The 21001-nt window shown below is 56.4% G+C and overlaps 3 non-coding genes and 1 pseudogene across 3 annotated transcripts; all 4 read left to right on the plus strand.

Moving 5' to 3' along the window:
- Nucleotides 1-2988: 2988 nt before the first annotated feature.
- Nucleotides 2989-3061, plus strand: trnak-uuu (transfer RNA lysine (anticodon UUU)). Its single transcript has one exon. It is a non-coding gene; the product is annotated as a tRNA-Lys (tRNA).
- Nucleotides 3062-3315: 254 nt separating this feature from the next.
- trnak-uuu (transfer RNA lysine (anticodon UUU)) lies at nt 3316-3388 on the plus strand. Its single transcript has one exon. It is a non-coding gene; the product is annotated as a tRNA-Lys (tRNA).
- A 2591-nt stretch (nt 3389-5979) lies between these two features.
- Nucleotides 5980-21001, plus strand: part of LOC133399398 (coatomer subunit beta'-like) — a 64303-nt pseudogene continuing 49281 nt past the window's right edge.
- trnak-uuu (transfer RNA lysine (anticodon UUU)) lies at nt 6837-6909 on the plus strand. Its single transcript has one exon. It is a non-coding gene; the product is annotated as a tRNA-Lys (tRNA).

A 21001-nucleotide genomic window follows, 5' to 3' on the forward strand; every position in this document is an offset into this window, starting at 1 on the left:
GAGGAGGGCGCATGGGAGATTGTTCAGGTTACAGCCTCTCAACACGCTCTAAACAATCTCCCCCGTCGCTCCTACATTTATTTGAAAATAGGAGGGTTCTACAAGACATAATGTTCTAAGCATTAAGACACAACACAAAACATAGGACCAGACGACACCTGTCCCGTCCCCGACCACATCCGATCACGTCCTTGGTCAAGGCGCCCTTCCATCAAATGTTGCTGAGTCATCTTCTTGAAGGCGAGACATCTTTCTATCTAAATATTGTCCATAATACTAATGCAAGCTACTAATGCAAAATACTAATGCAAGCTAAGCAAATAAATGATAACTACTAAAATATATCTAACAAATGGATATTGTCTCACACATGGTCTGTATTCAGTTTTCGGCCTGATTTGTACTGGTAAGGTTCCTTTTATTAACCCAGCATCCATAGGTCCTTTAGACCATAACTTCTCTGACACTTCCTTCAACAAATCTTCCTCATCCTCAGTGAGCATTAAGTCTCATTTTTGCTGAGAATGTAGGTGTATCCCTTCTTGTGACTGAATTGTCAAAAATAGTACCTTTCGTTCTATTCCTGTTGAGGCACTTATTTCTGTATTGGTTGAAAAGGTAACCCAATCAGTTGCTTTCTCACCTTGTTCAAATATTTTCCCTAAGGCTTTCGATTTTTTGTCTATTTTTTGTACAAAAAGATGTGGGGTGGAGTCCACATTCTAAACAGTGCTTCCATCTCTTCATTTATTGTTACTCCTGCAACTGCTGTACTTTCTGTATCAGTATATAAATAAATCACAGTGACTCTGGCTGGTGTTATTTTTGCCAATTTTCTCTCATATTCCACATCTGGATCAGGTGTACCTTTGTACCAGAGTGTAATATGCAAATCATTCTCTGACATTTTGTCTTGTAATTTAGAGATCACCTTTTTCCCTTCATTCATTAATGCTGTTACTGTTTCTTTTTATCTTTTATTTATTTTTGCATCATTTAAGTTATATGATCGCCTTAAATTTTCCAGTTCCTCAACAAACTGGTTTATGTCTGCTTTATGTGGTGTCAGTCCTTCTAATGTGGAGGCGGTGGTAATTTAGGATAAGGGGGGGCAGTTACACCTCCCCCATTTTCACTTACTCCTCCAACTCTCTCTTCTCCTCGACCCTGATCCTGTTTAATCATCCTCCTTTCTATGAAACATTAATTGTTCTTTTTCCTTCTCTACACATTCTCTGTCTTTCTTTTCACATTCTTTTTCCTTTCTTATTTTGTCTACATTCTCCTTCCGTTCTCTCTCTCCCTCTCAAATTCTCATCCAGTATTCTGTTTCCTCAAAATAATTTTCCCTTCATTTTTTTTAAGGTTTATCTTTTTTCTTTTCTTTTTATGATTGATTCCTGCAACGCGGCTATTTTTTGTGTATTTAACTAACCATTAAAACCGTGTTCAGTTATCCATGTGTCTAAATATTGAATTTTATCAGGATCCTGCTTTTTCTTTTTTTTTTAATTTAATGAACTTCCAATCTTTACACAGCAGTGTATCCCTGGGTTTTATTTTACGACTTCCTTTCCCCATTTTAGAGAATTTGGTCCAGTTTGTCAACACCTACGATGTTCTAAAAACTGGTTTCTTATCAGTAGGACAGCAACTCAAATTTTCTGTTGTGGTAATTTTCACTTCAACCTTTTCAGGTGGAGAATTCTTGCCTTTGTATCCACACCAGTCTGCTGTTTACAACCCCACTGTTTTATATGAGATCAATACCTAGTGGTATTTTATCTCCATTCATTCACTTCTCAGTCACACAAGCGCTTTATTACTGCGATTTTCACGGAATTTAAGTGTACATAGGACTCCGCCGTCCTTTTTCTACGGAATTTATCGGACTCCGCCGTCCCTCATTTACCTGCCATTTACTAGTATTCACAGGGTTTTCCAACACGCAGACCTCCAGTCATTAACGCACAATGACATCCAGTCATTCACTTCCCCCCTTTAAGGAAGTTTAACTCACCACTGTTGTCTTCCCTCCATCGGAACGCCGTCAACTGTCAGATCCCAGCTGGTGGGTTGCGGTCCAGTCCTCGAAAAGGATTTCAGACTCTCTCTTGGGAGCCTGCCGTGGCCACGGTCTTTCTGGAGTCCACCACACCCGCTGGAATCCTTATGTATTTTGGCATCCGGCTCGAAGGACCAAGTTAATGTCAGGTTCAAACAACCTCCAACATTTAATAAACAATAAACAAGAAAGGAAGACAAGAGATGTTTTTTATACGATGTAGAGTTGTTCGCAGTTACAAACTCCTACCGCTCTGAACAAACTCTGTCGATCCCTCTCTTTTTATTTTCTTAGGGCGGTTCCTAGTTACACAGCTGTTGCTGCTATAAAGTTGGGGGAGCACAGAGCAGCAACCTGTAAACAGACTCACAGACTTCAATACACATGATACAATCAACATTATACTGCTAAATGCATGGTTTGAAATAGGATTAGAGTAAACATGAGATAACTTCTATACTTTTATTCTGACAGCTCAGTTGGTAGAGCACCAGAATTTTAATCTGCGGGTCCAGGGTTCAAGTCCTTGTTCGAGTTACAAAATTATTAAGAAGTTATTCACTAAATATGACGCAGGTACTTTGACTCAGACAAAACAAAACACTCACCACATGTTCATCGATGCACCACACACTCTCACTTTGACCTTGGGTATCTCGATCTTTCGCATACCAGGCTTTTAATCTGATGTTCTGTCTTTCGAGTACCTGTTTAGTCAGTGCCAAATTTCTTGCTTGCGCTTAATTTGAACATCCTCTCCTCAGCTCACTCCCTCATTGACTGCAGATCCTGGATAGCTCAGTCGGTAGAGAATCAGACTTTTAATCTGATGTTCTGTCTTTCGAGTACCATTTTAGTCAGTCGTTTTGCACTTAATTTGCACCTCGTCTCCTCACCTCACTGCCTCCCTCATTGACTATAGAGCCTGGATAGCTCAGTTGGTTGAGCACAAGACATTTAATCTGTGGGTCCAGGGTTCAAGTCCCTGTTCAGGTGACGTGATTCAAAAGAAGTTATTGACTAAATGTTACACAGGTACTTTCACTCAGACAGTTGAACACTTCAAAACACCCAACACATGTTCATCGATCCACCTCTCACTTTCTGACTTTGACCTTGGGTATCTCAGTCAGAAGCATACCTGTCTTTTAATCTGATGTTCTGTCTGTCGAGTACCTGTTCAGTCCGCCGACTCGCTTGCGCTTAATTTTCACCTCGTCTCCTCATCCCACTCCTTTGTTGACTATAGAACCTGGATAGCTCAGTCGGTAGAGCATCAGACTTTTAATGTGAGGGTCCAGGTTTCAAGTCCCTGTTCAGGTGACATACCTTTTAAGAGGTTGTTCACTAAATATCATGCAGGTACTTTCACTCAGACACTTGAACACTTCCAAACACCCACCACGTTCATCTGTGCACCAGACACTCACTTTGATGTTGGGTATCTCGGTCAGTAGCATACCGCCCGTGGGAAGCCATACTCGGGGGTCGCTGATGGGTCCACTTAACTTATTAGGATGGCCAATCAGCGTACACCATAAACTCTCTACACTCACGATTGGTTGTCCTCAGTGAGGGTGCCTCCCACCCTCCGCCGCCAATCGTAATACAGACGTCATTGCCGTTCAAGGTAAGCTTCCTTTGATTAATTTCTTCACTTTACATAGTTTTTATTGTGTCCGTCCAATGACTTATTTGCGTCGAATGAATTTGTTTGTGTCCACACACGTTGCTCCAGAGTCATTAGTGCAACAGTTCAACAGGTGTCTGTGAAAATTCTAACTGAATGATGATATAATAGTATTCAGCCTATTACATCGTTTTTAATGGGTTAAAATGACTTTTTTGCGGCGAATGAATTTGTTTGTGTCCACACACGTTCGCGAGTCATGAGTACAGCAACAGTTCAACAGGTGTCTGTGAAAAATTCTAACTGAATGATGATATAATAGTATTCAGCCTATTACGTCGTTGTTATTGGGTCACATTAATTGTTTATGTTGACACACGTGGCTTTCCAGTCAGTCAGAAAGTTGTTAATGGTAGATAGAAATTATAATATGATTTTATTTTCAGCACGATGGATTTCCATCCTTAATTCCGCTACCTGGCTTTCTCGAAACAGCTGACTCTGGAGTCTTCCAAGGAAGCCTCCAAGATAGCCTGAGCCTCTAGGTACACTGTAGGATGAGCGTGATGATGATGATGATGACGATGCCCCCCCCCCTTCCCCAAATAAATGTACATTGCTATCACGTGTGACATTATTTGATTATAATGACAAATTGCACTGATGGTGTAGTGGTGCACTCGCCTGACTTTGGTGCGGGCAGCGTGGGATCAGTTCCCACTCAGTGACGGTGTGAATGTGAGTGTGAATGGTTGTCCATGTCTATATGTGCCCTGCGACTGACTGGCGACCAGTTCAGGGTGTAGTCCGCCTTTCGCCCGAAGTCAGCTGGGATCGGCTCCAGCGCCCCGCGACCCTAACCAGGATAAGCGGTGTTGACAATGGATGGATGGATGACAAATTGGTCAAGGTCGTAGGTCTGCAGCTACGGTCACGACCTGCAAAATGGCGGATCAGGTGACGGCGGACGCCAAGGCTCGTGTGGTCCAGGGTGGAGGAGACCCCGGGTGCTGGCAGCTGGTGCTCAGCGAGTGTGAGCTCCAGTTTGGTCAGTACCGGGGCCGGACCTTCAAGTGGCTGCTGAGCAATGACGTGGGCTACACCTGCTCCATCCTGGCCTCTCACCAGAAGGAGCGGGACGGCGGAGAAACGTCACAGTCGCCTCTGGCTCGGAACAAAGACGCCCTGGCATCCTACGCGCAACTGTTCCCGGACATGTCCCTGGCCGTCCGCAACCCCATGATGCTCATGGGCGCGCCGGTGGTCAGGGAGATGGATGACAAGCTGCTGGAGTTCGGGGAGGACCGCCATGAGACCTATTGCTTCCTGTACAACTCCCCCGGCGGGGAGCATCGATCGTACAACTCCCCCGGCGGGGAGCATCGATCTTATTGCCTGTGAAAAATGTCATTAACCAAAATGAGGGAGGTTAGGCTAAATGAAATGATCCTATCCTAGATACGTGGCATGGATGAGGAAGACCAAAGTGTTCCAGGGCTCGCGGTTGCACTCCTTCCAACAGTACATCCTGGGCCGAGACAGACAGGCCAAGTACAACGCAGGTAAACGTGGTCATCATAGAGACCATCATCATTATTAAAAATGATTGTTGACACAGGCGTTTCTCTACAGGAGAGGGTGAGCCGTCTGACCATCAGCTAATGGAAGCCGCCACAGAAGTCGAGTCTCAGCGTGAGTGAATTTAATGTCTCTACTGCGTAGTCTGAGTGAGAATGAAATTAGACTGACAGCGATGTCTCGACTCGACAGTGTCTGAGGAACCGTCAGCAGCCGCCTCAACCTCCGCCGCGTCCGCCTCTGGCGTAGATGCACTTGCCAGAGGGCAGACAGCTGGCACAGAGTCGACCCCGGACACAAAGGTAGGCATTGCAACGCGGGCTGGCACACGGGTGCCTGTATGGGTGCCCCGCACTTATTACCAGAGTGTCGTCATCGTCCGTCTGTCGCAGGTGCTGCCGAAGGGCTGGTGCCAAACTTTGCCGGAGACCGAGCACGAATGGCTGGCCAAAACGCTCTACGTCAGAGGCTCCCATGGGAAAATGGTCCTGGCGTCGGAGCTCCAGCTATGGTGGGACCCCCCCAAAACGCCGCTTTATTACACCCACCCAGCCCCCCACCTCCTCCAAGGCCTTCTTCCACCACCGCTTCTTCTTCTGGGCGCCGTACAAGATGTGGGGGTTGACGCTGGCCTGCCCCCCGGCTGACCGGAGGCGGGCTGTACCGGACCGTGCGGCGGGTGCTGGACCTCCAAGATTGGTACTTCATGGGCACCGAGTACCTGGAGTGCAACGGCTGCTGCCGGACGTACTCGGCCTGGGAAGAAGCCATCATCCAGCAGATGAGCATGCACCAACAGCTGAAGTTCCCGGCCATCCTCACGTACAAGTAAGAAAGGAACTGAGCGAGCGGTGGTCGTCGGCTCAGCCTCGTACATCGCCGCATCACTTTGCTTCCTGCTAGGTTGGTGATTCCACACCTTCCTGAGAACAAGGCCCACATCACGTCGGTCTTCGGGAGCGTGCTGAAGATGGACTCCAGCAAGAAGGTACGTAGTCGTCCGAGGGTGCGCGTTGTTTCCATTGCCGCCACGCCCCCCGCTGCTGACACTCACCCCGTGCCTTTGCGCTTACAGATGGCCAAAAAGCTTGCGGGGGCGGCCGCCGGAACCGCCGCTTGGGTCACCAACGTGGGCAACGAGCACGGGCAGGTGCTCATTTCCGTGCTCATTGTCGCCGAGGGCGAAGGGCTGTCGAGCATGGCGAGCGGCCTGATGCGGCGGTACAGGGAGGCGGGACAGGCCCCCGCCTCAGCTTCTGTTCGTGGACCGCGACTGCTGCTGCGCCACCGGGAAGGGCAAGGAAGGTGAAATTGATTCATCGGCGCGCAGGCTCTTTCGCGTCACACTCTAACTTTCCCACTCTCTTTTCCCGCGTGCCTTAGGTCGCGGCCATGTTCAGCAATTGGAAGGATCTGATGGTGCAGCTGGACGTGTTCGCCAGGTGGGGTGACCACAGACGCCCACATCCTCTACGGTCCCTTCATGGCCAGGCTGTTCCTGGCCATGACGAGAGGTGGTATATCCTCACCTGGCATATCCTCACCTCACTGCCAAACTGTAGAGTTTGGATAGCTCAGTTGGTAGAGCACCAGACTTTTAATCTGCAGGTCCAGGGTTCAAGTCCCTGTTCAGGTGACATCATTCTAAAGAAGTTATTGACTAAATATCATGGAGGTACTTTCACTAAGACACTTGAACACTTCAAACACCCACCACATGTTCTTCGATGCGCCACACACTCTTACTTTGACGTTGGGTATCTCACTCATTCGCATAACAGGCTTTTAATCTTATGTTCTGTCTTTCAAGTACCTGTTTAGTCAGTCAAATTTCGATTGCGCTTAATTTGCACCTCGTCTCCTCACCTTACTCCCTCATTGACTATCGAGTCTGGATAGCTCAGTCGGTAGAGCATCAGACTTTTAATCTAGACAAGGACAAGGACAAGGAGGGGGGTTAGGGCAGGCATCGATCCGGCGACCCCCAAAACGCCAATCGAGCGCCCCCTACCGCCTGAGCTAACTCCGCCCCCCTTCCTACCCAGTCAAAGGAACCCCAAGAACCCGCTAATCGACGACTCACTCTCAAGCAAAGGGGGGAAAAGGACAAGGATGGGGGTTAGGGCGGGCATCGATCCAGCGACCCCCGACACGCCAAGCGAGCGCCCCCCACCGCCTGAGGTAACTCCGCACCCCCTTCCTACCCAGTCAAAGGAACCACAAGAACCCGCCAATCGACGACTCACTCTCAAGCAAAGGGAGGAAAAGAACAAGGACAAGGACAAGGACAAGGACAAGGAGGGGTGTTAGGGCGGGCATCGATACGGCGACCCCAGACACACCAAGCAAGCGTCCCCACCGCCTGAGCTAACTCCGCCCCCGTTCCTACCTAGTCAAAGGAACCACAAGAACCCGCCAATCGACGACTCACTCTCAAGCAAAGGGGGGGAAAGGACAAGGACAAGGAGTGGGGGTCAGGGCGGGCATCGATCCGGCGACCCCCGACACGCCAAGCGAGCACCCCCCACCGCCTGAGCTAACTCAGCACCCCCTTCCTACCCAGTCAAAGGAACCACAAGAACGCGCCAATCGACGACTCACACAAGCAAAGGGGGGAAAAGGACAAGGACAAGGAGGGGGGGGTCAGGGCGGGCATCGATCCGGCGACCCCCGACACGCCAAGCGAGCGCCCCCCACCGCCTGAGCTAACTCCGCACCCCCTTCCTACCCAGTCAAAGGAACCACAAGAACCCGCCAATCGACGACCCACTCTCAAGCAAAGGGGGAAAAGGACAAGGACAAGGAGGGGGGGTCAGGGCAGGCATTGATCCGGCGACCCCCGACACGCCAAGCGAGCGCCCCCCACCGCCTGAGGTAACTCCGCACCCCCATCCTACCCAGTCAAAGGAACCACAAGAACCCGCCAATCGACGACTCGCTCTCAAGCAAAGGGGGGAAAAGGACAAGGACAAGGAGGGGGGGTCAGGGCGGGCATCGATCCGGCGACCCCTGACACGCCAAGCGAGAACCCCCGACCGCCTGAGCTAACTACGCACCCCCTTCCTACCCAGTCAAAGGAACCACAAGAACCCGCCAATCGACGACTCACTCTCAAGCAAAGGGGGAAAAGGACAAGGACAAGGAGGGGGGGTCAGGGCGGGCATCGATCCGGCGACCCCCACCGCCTGAGCTAACTCCGTACCCCCTTCCTACCCAGTCAAAGGAACCACAAGAACCCGCCAATCGACGACTCACTCTCAAGCAAAGGGGGGAAAAGGACAAGGAGAAGGAGGGGGGGTCAGGGCGGGCATCGCTCCAGCGACCCCCGAAACGCCAAGCGAGCGCCCCCCACCGCCTGAGCTAACTCCGCACCCCCTTCCTACCCAGTCAAAGGAACCACAAGAACCCACCAATCGACGACTCACTCTCAAGCAAAGGGGGGAAAAGGACAAGGACAAGGAGGGGGGGTCAGGGCGGGCATCGATCCGGCGACCCCCGTCACGCCAAGCGAGCGCCCCCCCACCACCTGAGCTAACTCCGCACCCCCTTCCTACCCAGTCAAAGGAACCACAAGAACCCACCAATCGACAACTCACTCTCAAGCAAAGAGGGGAAAAGGAAAGGGACAAGGAGGGGGGGTCAGGGTGGGCATCGAGATCCGGCGACCCCGACACGCCAAGCGAGCGCCCCCCACCATCTGAGCTAAATCCGCACCCCCTTCCTACCCAGTCAAAGGAACCACAAGAACCCGCCAATCGAAGACTCACTCTCAAGCAAAAGGGGGTAAAGGACAAGGACAAGGAGGTGGGGTCAAGGCGGGCTTCGATCCACCGACCCCCGACACGCCAAGCAAGCGCCCCCAACAACCTGAGCTAACTCTGCACCCCCTTCTACCCAGTCAAAGGAACCACAAGAGCCCGCCAATCGACGACTCACTCTCAAGCAAAGGGGAGAAAAGGACAAGGACAAGGAGGGGGGGTCAGGGCGGGAATCGATCCTGCGACGCCCGACACGCCAAGCAAGCGCCCCCCACCGCCTGAGCTAACTCTGCACCCCCTTCTACCCAGTCAAAGGAACCACAAGAGCCCGCCAATCGACGACTCACTCACAAGCAAAGGGGGGAAAAGGACAAGGACAAGGACAAGGACAAGGACAAGGACAAGGACAAGGACAAGGACAAGGACAAGGACAAGGACAAGGAGGGGTGTTAGGGCGGGCATCGATCCGGCGACCCCAGACACACCAAGCAAGCGTCCCCACCGCCTGAGCTAACTCCGCCCCCGTTCCTACCTAGTCAAAGGAACCACAAGAACGCGCCAATCGACGACTCACACAAGCAAAGGGGGGAAAAGGACAAGGACAAGGAGGGGGGGGTCAGGGCGGGCATCGATCCGGCGACCCCCGACACGCCAAGCGAGCGCCCCCCACCGCCTGAGCTAACTCCGCACCCCCTTCCTACCCAGTCAAAGGAACCACAAGAACCCGCCAATGGACGACTCACTCTCAAGCAAAGGGGGAAAAGGACAAGGACAAGGAGGGGGGGTCAGGGCGGGCATCGATCCGGCGACCCCCGACACGCCAAGCGAGAGCCCCCCACCGCCTGAGCTAACTCCGCACCCCCTTCCTACCCAGTCAAAGGAACCACAAGAACCCGCCAATCGACGACTCACTCTCAAGCAAAGGGGGGAAAAGGACAAGGACAAGGGGGGGGGGTCAGGGCGGGCATCAATCCGGCGACCCCCGACACTCCAAGCAAGCGCCCCCCACCGCCTGAGCTAACTCCGCACCCCCTTCCTACCCAGTCAAAGGAACCACAAGAACCCGCCAATCGATGACTCACTCTAAACCAAAGGGGGCAAAATGACAAGGACAAAAAGGGGGGGGGTCAGGGCGGGCATCAATCCGGCGACCCCCGACACTCCAAGCAAGCGCCCCCCACCGCCTGAGCTAACTCCGCACCCCCTTCCTACCCAGTCAAAGGAACCACAAGAAACCGCCAATCGATGACTCACTCTAAACCAAAGGGGGGAAAAGGACAAGGACAAGGACTAGGAGGGGGGGTCAGGGCGGGCATCCATCCAGCGACCCCCGACACGCCAAGCGAGCGCCCCCCACCGCCTGAGCTAACTCCGCACCCCCTTCCTACCTAGTCAAAGGAACCACAAGAACCCGCCAATCGACGACTCACTCTCAAGCAAAGGGGGGAAAAGGACAAGGACAAGGAGGAGTGGGGTCAGTGCGGGCATCAATCTGGCGACCCCCGACACTCCAAGCGAGCGCCCCCCACCGCCTGAGCTAACTCCGCACCCCCTTCCTACCCAGTCAAAGGAACCACAAGAACCCGCCAATCAACGACTCACTCTCAAGCAAAGGGGGGAAAAGGACATGGACAAGGAGGGGGGGTCAGGGCGGGCATCGATCCGGCGAGCCCTGACAGGCAAAGCGAGCGCCTCCCACCGCCTCAGCGAACTCCGCACCCCCTTCCTACCCAGTCAAAGGAACCACAAGAACCAGCCAATCGACGACTCACTCTCAAGCAAAGGGGGGAAAAGGACAAGGTGAAGGCCAAGGAGGGGGGGTCAGGGCGGGCATCAATCCGGCGACCCCCGACACTCCAAGCGAGCGTCCCCCACCGCCTGAGCAAACTCCGCACCCCCTTCCTACCCAGTCAAAGGAACCACAAGAACCCGCCAATCGACGACTCATTCTCAAGCAAAGGGGGGAAAAGGACAAGGACAAGGAGGAGGGGGGTCAGTGCGGGCATCAATCCGGCGACCCCCGACATGCCAAACGAGCGCCCCCCACCGCCTGAGCTAACTCCGCACCCCCTTCCTACCCAGTAAAAGGAACCACAAGAACCCGCCTATCGACGACTCACTCTCAAGCAAAGGGGGGAAAAGGACAAGGAGAAGGACAAGGAGGGGGGGTCAGGGCGGGCATCGCTCCAGCGACCCCCGAAACGCCAAGCGAGCGCCCCCCACCGCCTGAGCTAACTCCGCACCCCCTTCCTACCCAGTCAAAGGAACCACAAGAACCCACCAATCGACGACTCACTCTCAAGCAAAGGGGGGAAAAGGACAAGGACAAGGAGGGGGGGTCAGGGCGGGCATCGTTCCGGCGACCCCCGTCACGCCAAGCGAGCGCCCCCCCACCACCTGAGCTAACTCCGCACCCCCTTCCTACCCAGTCAAAGGAACCACAAGAACCCACCAATCGACAACTCACTCTCAAGCAAAGAGGGGAAAAGGACAAGGACAAGGAGGGGGGGTCAGGGTGGGCATCGAGATCCGGCGACCCCTGACACGCCAAGCGAGAACCCCCCACCGCTGAGCTAACTACGCACCCCCTTCCTACCCAGTCAAAGGAACCACAAGAACCCACCAATCGACGACTCACTCTCAAGCAAAGGGGGGAAAAGGACAAGGACAAGGAGGGGGGGTCAGGGCGGGCATCGATCCGGCGACCCCCGATACGCCAAACGACCGCCCCCAACCACCTGAGCTAACTCCGCACCCCCTTCCTACCCAGTCAAAGGAACCACAAGAACCCACCAATCGACAACTCACTCTCAAGCAAAGAGGGGAAAAGGAAAGGGACAAGGAGGGGGGGTCAGGGTGGGCATCGAGATCCGGCGACCCCGACACGCCAAGCGAGCGCCCCCCACCATCTGAGCTAAATCCGCACCCCCTTCCTACCCAGTCAAAGGAACCACAAGAACCCGCCAATCGACGACTCACTCTCAAGCAAAAGGGGGTAAAGGACAAGGAGGGGGGGTCAGGGTGGGCATCGAGATCCGGCGACCCCGACACGCCAAGCAAGCGCCCCCCACCGCCTGAGCTAACTCTGCACCCCCTTCTACCCAGTCAAAGGAACCACAAGAGCCCGCCAATCGACGACTCACTCTCAAGCAAAGGGGGGAAAAGGACAAGGACAAGGACAAGGACAAGGACAAGGACAAGGACAAGGAGGGGTGTTAGGGCGGGCATCGATCCGGCGACCCCAGACACACCAAGCAAGCGTCCCCACCGCCTGAGCTAACTCCGCCCCCGTTCCTACCTAGTCAAAGGAACCACAAGAACCCGCCAATCGACGACTCACTCTCAAGCAAAGGGGGGAAAAGGACAAGGACAAGGACAAGGACAAGGACAAGGACAAGGACAAGGAGTGGGGGTCAGGGCGGGCATCGATCCGGCGACCCCAGACACACCAAGCAAGCGTCCCCACCGCCTGAGCTAACTCCACCCCCGTTCCTACCTAGTCAAAGGAACCACAAGAACCCGCCAATCAACGACTCACTCAAGCAAAGGGGGGAAAAGGACATGGACAAGGATGGGGGGTCAGGGCGGGCATCGATCCGGCGAGCCCTGACAGGCAAAGCGAGCGCCTCCCACCGCCTCAGCGAACTCCGCACCCCCTTCCTACCCAGTCAAAGGAACCACAAGAACCAGCCAATCGACGACTCACTCTCAAGCAAAGGGGGGAAAAGGACAAGGTGAAGGCCAAGGAGGGGGGGTCAGGGCGGGCATCAATCCGGCGACCCCCGACACTCCAAGCGAGCGTCCCCCACCGCCTGAGCAAACTCCGCACCCCCTTCCTACCCAGTCAAAGGAACCACAAGAACCCGCCAATCGACGACTCATTCTCAAGCAAAGGGGGGAAAAGGACAAGGACAAGGAGGAGGGGGGTCAGTGCGGGCATCAATCCGGCGACCCCCGACATGCCAAACGAGCGCCCCCCACCGCCTGAGCTAACTCCGCACCCCCTTCCTACCCAGTAAAAGGAACCACAAGAACCCGCCAATCGACGACTCACTCTCAAGCAAAGGGGGGAAAAGGACAAGGAGAAGGACAAGGAGGGGGGGTCAGGGCGGGCATCAATCCGGCGACCCCCGACAATCCAAGCGAGCGCCCCCCACCGCCTGAGCTAACTCCGCACCCCCTTCCTACCCAGTCAAAGGAACCACAAGAACCCGCCAATCGACGACTCACTCTCAACCAAAGGGGAAAAAAGGACAAGGAGGGGGGGTCACGGCGGGCATCAATCCGGCGACCCCCGACACGCCAAGCGAGCGCCCCCCACCGCCTGAGCTAACTCCGCAACCCCTTACTACCCAGTCAAAGGAACCACAAGAACCCGCCAATCGACGACTCACTCTCAAGCAAAGGGGGGAAAAGGACAAGGACAAGGTCAAGGAGGGGGGGGGTCAGGGCGGGCATCGATCCGGCAACCCCTGACACGCCAAGCGAGCGCCCCCTACCTCCTGAGCTAACTCCGCACCCCCTTCCTACCCAGTCAAAGGAACCACAAGAACCCGCCAATCGACGACTCACTCTCAAGCAAAGGGGGGAAAAGGACAAGGACAAGGGGGGTGGTCAGGGCGGGCATCAATCCGGCGACCCCCGACACTCCAAGCAAGCGCCCCCCACCGCCTGAGCTAACTCCGCACCCCCTTCCTACCCAGTCAAAGGAACCACAAGAACCCGCCAATCGATGACTCACTCTAAACCAAAGGGGGGAAAAGGACAAGGACAAGGAGGGGGGGTCAGGGCGGGCATCGATCCAGCGACCCCCGACACGCCAAGCGAGCGCCCCCCACCGCCTGAGCTAACTCCGCACCCCCTTCCTACCCAGTCAAAGGAACCACAAGAACCCGCCAATCGACGACTCACTCTCAAGCAAAGGGGGGAAAAGGACAAGGAGGAGGGGGGTCAGGGCGGGCATCAATCCGGCGACCCCCAACACGCCAAACGAGCGCCCCCCACCGCCTGAGCTAACTCCGCACCCCCTTCCTACCCAGTAAAAGGAACCACAAGAACCCGCCTATCGACGACTCACTCTCAAGCAAAGGGGGGAAAAGGACAAGGAGAAGGACAAGGAGGGGGGGTCAGGGCGGGCATCGCTCCAGCGACCCCCGAAACGCCAAGCGAGCGCCCCCCACCGCCTGAGCTAACTCCGCACCCCCTTCCTACCCAGTCAAAGGAACCACAAGAACCCACCAATCGACGAGTCACTCTCAAGCAAAGGGGGGAAAAGGACAAGGACAAGGAGGGGGGGTCAGGGCGGGCATCGTTCCGGCGACCCCCGTCACGCCAAGCGAGCGCCCCCCCACCACCTGAGCTAACTCCGCACCCCCTTCCTACCCAGTCAAAGGAACCACAAGAACCCACCAATCGACAACTCACTCTCAAGCAAAGAGGGGAAAAGGACAAGGACAAGGAGGGGGGGTCAGGGTGGGCATCGAGATCCGGCGACCCCTGACACGCCAAGCGAGAACCCCCCACCGCTGAGCTAACTACGCACCCCCTTCCTACCCAGTCAAAGGAACCACAAGAACCCACCAATCGACGACTCACTCTCAAGCAAAGGGGGGAAAAGGACAAGGACAAGGAGGGGGGGTCAGGGCGGGCATCGATCCGGCGACCCCCGATACGCCAAACGACCGCCCCCAACCACCTGAGCTAACTCCGCACCCCCTTCCTACCCAGTCAAAGGAACCACAAGAACCCACCAATCGACAACTCACTCTCAAGCAAAGAGGGGAAAAGGAAAGGGACAAGGAGGGGGGGTCAGGGTGGGCATCGAGATCCGGCGACCCCGACACGCCAAGCGAGCGCCCCCCACCATCTGAGCTAAATCCGCACCCCCTTCCTACCCAGTCAAAGGAACCACAAGAACCCGCCAATCGACGACTCACTCTCAAGCAAAAGGGGGTAAAGGACAAGGAGGGGGGGTCAGGGTGGGCATCGAGATCCGGCGACCCCGACACGCCAAGCAAGCGCCCCCCACCGCCTGAGCTAACTCTGCACCCCCTTCTACCCAGTCAAAGGAACCACAAGAGCCCGCCAATCGACGACTCACTCTCAAGCAAAGGGGGGAAAAGGACAAGGACAAGGACAAGGACAAGGACAAGGACAAGGACAAGGAGGGGTGTTAGGGCGGGCATCGATCCGGCGACCCCAGACACACCAAGCAAGCGTCCCCACCGCCTGAGCTAACTCCGCCCCCGTTCCTACCTAGTCAAAGGAACCACAAGAACCCGCCAATCGACGACTCACTCTCAAGCAAAGGGGGGAAAAGGACAAGGACAAGGACAAGGACAAGGACAAGGACAAGGACAAGGAGTGGGGGTCAGGGCGGGCATCGATCCGGCGACCCCAGACACACCAAGCAAGCGTCCCCACCGCCTGAGCTAACTCCACCCCCGTTCCTACCTAGTCAAAGGAACCACAAGAACCCGCCAATCAACGACTCACTCAAGCAAAGGGGGGAAAAGGACATGGACAAGGATGGGGGGTCAGGGCGGGCATCGATCCGGCGAGCCCTGACAGGCAAAGCGAGCGCCTCCCACCGCCTCAGCGAACTCCGCACCCCCTTCCTACCCAGTCAAAGGAACCACAAGAACCAGCCAATCGACGACTCACTCTCAAGCAAAGGGGGGAAAAGGACAAGGTGAAGGCCAAGGAGGGGGGGTCAGGGCGGGCATCAATCCGGCGACCCCCGACACTCCAAGCGAGCGTCCCCCACCGCCTGAGCAAACTCCGCACCCCCTTCCTACCCAGTCAAAGGAACCACAAGAACCCGCCAATCGACGACTCATTCTCAAGCAAAGGGGGGAAAAGGACAAGGACAAGGAGGAGGGGGGTCAGTGCGGGCATCAATCCGGCGACCCCCGACATGCCAAACGAGCGCCCCCCACCGCCTGAGCTAACTCCGCACCCCCTTCCTACCCAGTAAAAGGAACCACAAGAACCCGCCAATCGACGACTCACTCTCAAGCAAAGGGGGGAAAAGGACAAGGAGAAGGACAAGGAGGGGGGGTCAGGGCGGGCATCAATCCGGCGACCCCCGACAATCCAAGCGAGCGCCCCCCACCGCCTGAGCTAACTCCGCACCCCCTTCCTACCCAGTCAAAGGAACCACAAGAACCCGCCAATCGACGACTCACTCTCAACCAAAGGGGAAAAAAGGACAAGGAGGGGGGGTCACGGCGGGCATCAATCCGGCGACCCCCGACACGCCAAGCGAGCGCCCCCCACCGCCTGAGCTAACTCCGCAACCCCTTACTACCCAGTCAAAGGAACCACAAGAACCCGCCAATCGACGACTCACTCTCAAGCAAAGGGGGGAAAAGGACAAGGACAAGGTCAAGGAGGGGGGGGGTCAGGGCGGGCATCGATCCGGCAACCCCTGACACGCCAAGCGAGCGCCCCCTACCTCCTGAGCTAACTCCGCACCCCCTTCCTACCCAGTCAAAGGAACCACAAGAACCCGCCAATCGACGACTCACTCTCAAGCAAAGGGGGGAAAAGGACAAGGACAAGGGGGGTGGTCAGGGCGGGCATCAATCCGGCGACCCCCGACACTCCAAGCAAGCGCCCCCCACCGCCTGAGCTAACTCCGCACCCCCTTCCTACCCAGTCAAAGGAACCACAAGAACCCGCCAATCGATGACTCACTCTAAACCAAAGGGGGGAAAAGGACAAGGACAAGGAGGGGGGGTCAGGGCGGGCATCGATCCAGCGACCCCCGACACGCCAAGCGAGCGCCCCCCACCGCCTGAGCTAACTCCGCACCCCCTTCCTACCCAGTCAAAGGAACCACAAGAACCCGCCAATCGACGACTCACTCTCAAGCAAAGGGGGGAAAAGGACAAGGAGGAGGGGGGTCAGGGCGGGCATCAATCCGGCGACCCCCAACACGCCAAACGAGCGCCCCCCACCGCCTGAGCTAACTCCGCACCCCCTTCCTACCCAGTCAAAGGAACCACAAGAACCCGCCTATCGACGACTCACTCTCAAGTAAAGGGGGGAAAAGGACAAGGAGAAGGACAAGGAGGGGGGGGTCAGGGCGGGCATCAATCCGGCGACCCCCGACACTCCAAGCGAGCGCCCCCCACCGCCTGAGCTAACTCCGCATCCCCTTCCTACCCAGTCAAAGGAACCACAAGAACCCGCCAATCGACGACTCACTCTCAACCAAAGGGGGGAAAAGGACAAGGACAAGGAGGGAGGGTTCACGACGGGCATCGATCCGGCAACCCCTGACACGCCAAGCGAGCGCCCCCCACCGCCTGAGCTAACTCCGCACCCCCTTCCTACCCAGTCAAAGGAACCACAAGAACCCGCCAATCGACGACTCACTCTCAAGCAAAGGGGGGAAAAGGACAAGGACAAGGAGGAGGGGGGTCAGTGCGGGCATCAATCCGGCGACCCCCGACACGCCAAACGAGCACCCCCCACCGCCTGAGCAAACTCCGCACCCCCTTCCTACCCAGTCAAAGGAACCACAAGAACCCGCCTATCGACGACTCACTCTCTAGCAAAGGGGGGAAAAGGACAAGGAGAAGGACAAGGAGGGGGGGGTCAGGGCGGGCATCAATCCGGCGACCCCCGACACTCCAAGCGAGCGCCCCCCACAGCCTGAGCTAACTCCGCACCCCCTTCCTACCCAGTCAAAGGAACCACAAGAACCCGCCAATCGATGACTCACTCTAAACCAAAGGGGGGAAAATGACAAGGACAAAAAGGGGGGGGTCAGGGCGGGCATCAATCCGGCGACCCCCGACACTCCAAGCAAGCGCCCCCCACCGCCTGAGCTAACTCCGCACCCCCTTCCTACCCAGTCAAAGGAACCACAAGAAACCGCCAATCGATGACTCACTCTAAACCAAAGGGGGGAAAAGGACAAGGACAAGGACTAGGAGGGGGGGTCAGGGCGGGCATCCATCCAGCGACCCCCGACACGCCAAGCGAGCGCCCCCCACCGCCTGAGCTAACTCCGCACCCCCTTCCTACCCAGTCAAAGGAACCACAAGAACCCGCCAATCGACGACTCACTCTCAAGCAAAGGGGGGAAAAGGACAAGGACAAGGAGGAGTGGGGTCAGTGCGGGCATCAATCTGGCGACCCCCGACACTCCAAGCGAGCGCCCCCCACCGCCTGAGCTAACTCCGCACCCCCTTCCTACCCAGTCAAAGGAACCACAAGAACCCGCCAATCAACGACTCACTCTCAAGCAAAGGGGGGAAAAGGACATGGACAAGGAGGGGGGGTCAGGGCGGGCATCGATCCGGCGAGCCCTGACAGGCAAAGCGAGCGCCTCCCACCGCCTCAGCGAACTCCGCACCCCCTTCCTACCCAGTCAAAGGAACCACAAGAACCAGCCAATCGACGACTCACTCTCAAGCAAAGGGGGGAAAAGGACAAGGTGAAGGCCAAGGAGGGGGGGTCAGGGCGGGCATCAATCCGGCGACCCCCGACACTCCAAGCGAGCGTCCCCCACCGCCTGAGCAAACTCCGCACCCCCTTCCTACCCAGTCAAAGGAACCACAAGAACCCGCCAATCGACGACTCATTCTCAAGCAAAGGGGGGAAAAGGACAAGGACAAGGAGGAGGGGGGTCAGTGCGGGCATCAATCCGGCGACCCCCGACATGCCAAACGAGCGCCCCCCACCGCCTGAGCTAACTCCGCACCCCCTTCCTACCCAGTAAAAGGAACCACAAGAACCCGCCTATCGACGACTCACTCTCAAGCAAAGGGGGGAAAAGGACAAGGAGAAGGACAAGGAGGGGGGGTCAGGGCGGGCATCGCTCCAGCGACCCCCGAAACGCCAAGCGAGCGCCCCCCACCGCCTGAGCTAACTCCGCACCCCCTTCCTACCCAGTCAAAGGAACCACAAGAACCCACCAATCGACGACTCACTCTCAAGCAAAGGGGGGAAAAGGACAAGGACAAGGAGGGGGGGTCAGGGCGGGCATCGATCCGGCGACCCCCGATACGCCAAACGACCGCCCCCAACCACCTGAGCTAACTCCGCACCCCCTTCCTACCCAGTCAAAGGAACCACAAGAACCCACCAATCGACAACTCACTCTCAAGCAAAGAGGGGAAAAGGAAAGGGACAAGGAGGGGGGGTCAGGGTGGGCATCGAGATCCGGCGACCCCGACACGCCAAGCGAGCGCCCCCCACCATCTGAGCTAAATCCGCACCCCCTTCCTACCCAGTCAAAGGAACCACAAGAACCCGCCAATCGACGACTCACTCTCAAGCAAAAGGGGGTAAAGGACAAGGAGGTGGGGTCAAGGCGGGCATCGATCCACCGACCCCCGACACGCCAAGCAAGCGCCCCCAACAACCTGAGCTAACTCTGCACCCCCTTCTACCCAGTCAAAGGAACCACAAGAGCCCGCCAATCGACGACTCACTCTCAAGCAAAGGGGAGAAAAGGACAAGGACAAGGAGGGGGGGTCAGGGCGGGAATCGATCCTGCGACGCCCGACACGCCAAGCAAGCGCCCCCCACCGCCTGAGCTAACTCTGCACCCCCTTCTACCCAGTCAAAGGAACCACAAGAGCCCGCCAATCGACGACTCACTCTCAAGCAAAGGGGGGAAAAGGACAAGGACAAGGACAAGGACAAGGAGGGGTTTTAGGGCGGGTATCGATCCGGCGACCCCAGACACACCAAGCAAGCGTCCCCACCGCCTGAGCTAACTCCGCCCCCGTTCCTACCTAGTCAAAGGAACCACAAGAACCCGCCAATCGACGACTCACTCTCAAGCAAAGGGGGGAAAAGGACAAGGACAAGGACAAGGAGTGGGGGTCAGGGCGGGCATCGATCCGGCGACCCCAGACACACCAAGCAAGCGTCCCCACCGCCTGAGCTAACTCCGCCCCCGTTCCTACCTAGTCAAAGGAACCACAAGAACCCGCCAATCAACGACTCACTCAAGCAAAGGGGGGAAAAGGACATGGACAAGGATGGGGGGTCAGGGCGGGCATCGATCCGGCGAGCCCTGACAGGCAAAGCGAGCGCCTCCCACCGCCTCAGCGAACTCCGCACCCCCTTCCTACCCAGTCAAAGGAACCACAAGAACCAGCCAATCGACGACTCACTCTCAAGCAAAGGGGGGAAAAGGACAAGGTGAAGGCCAAGGAGGGGGGGTCAGGGCGGGCATCAATCCGGCGACCCCCGACACTCCAAGCGAGCGTCCCCCACCGCCTGAGCAAACTCCGCACCCCCTTCCTACCCAGTCAAAGGAACCACAAGAACCCGCCAATCGACGACTCATTCTCAAGCAAAGGGGGGAAAAGGACAAGGACAAGGAGGAGGGGGGTCAGTGCGGGCATCAATCCGGCGACCCCCGACATGCCAAACGAGCGCCCCCCACCGCCTGAGCTAACTCCGCACCCCCTTCCTACCCAGTAAAAGGAACCACAAGAACCCGCCAATCGACGACTCACTCTCAAGCAAAGGGGGGAAAAGGACAAGGAGAAGGACAAGGAGGGGGGGTCAGGGCGGGCATCAATCCGGCGACCCCCGACAATCCAAGCGAGCGCCCCCCACCGCCTGAGCTAACTCCGCACCCCCTTCCTACCCAGTCAAAGGAACCACAAGAACCCGCCAATCGACGACTCACTCTCAACCAAAGGGGAAAAAAGGACAAGGACAAGGAGGGGGGGTCACGGCGGGCATCAATCCGGCGACCCCCGACACGCCAAGCGAGCGCCCCCCACCGCCTGAGCTAACTCCGCAACCCCTTACTACCCAGTCAAAGGAACCACAAGAACCCGCCAATCGACGACTCACTCTCAAGCAAAGGGGGGAAAAGGACAAGGACAAGGTCAAGGAGGGGGGGGGTCAGGGCGGGCATCGATCCGGCAACCCCTGACACGCCAAGCGAGCGCCCCCTACCTCCTGAGCTAACTCCGCACCCCCTTCCTACCC

Source organism: Phycodurus eques, chromosome 2 (assembly GCF_024500275.1).
Source record: "Phycodurus eques isolate BA_2022a chromosome 2, UOR_Pequ_1.1, whole genome shotgun sequence".
NCBI lineage: Eukaryota > Metazoa > Chordata > Actinopteri > Syngnathiformes > Syngnathidae > Phycodurus > Phycodurus eques.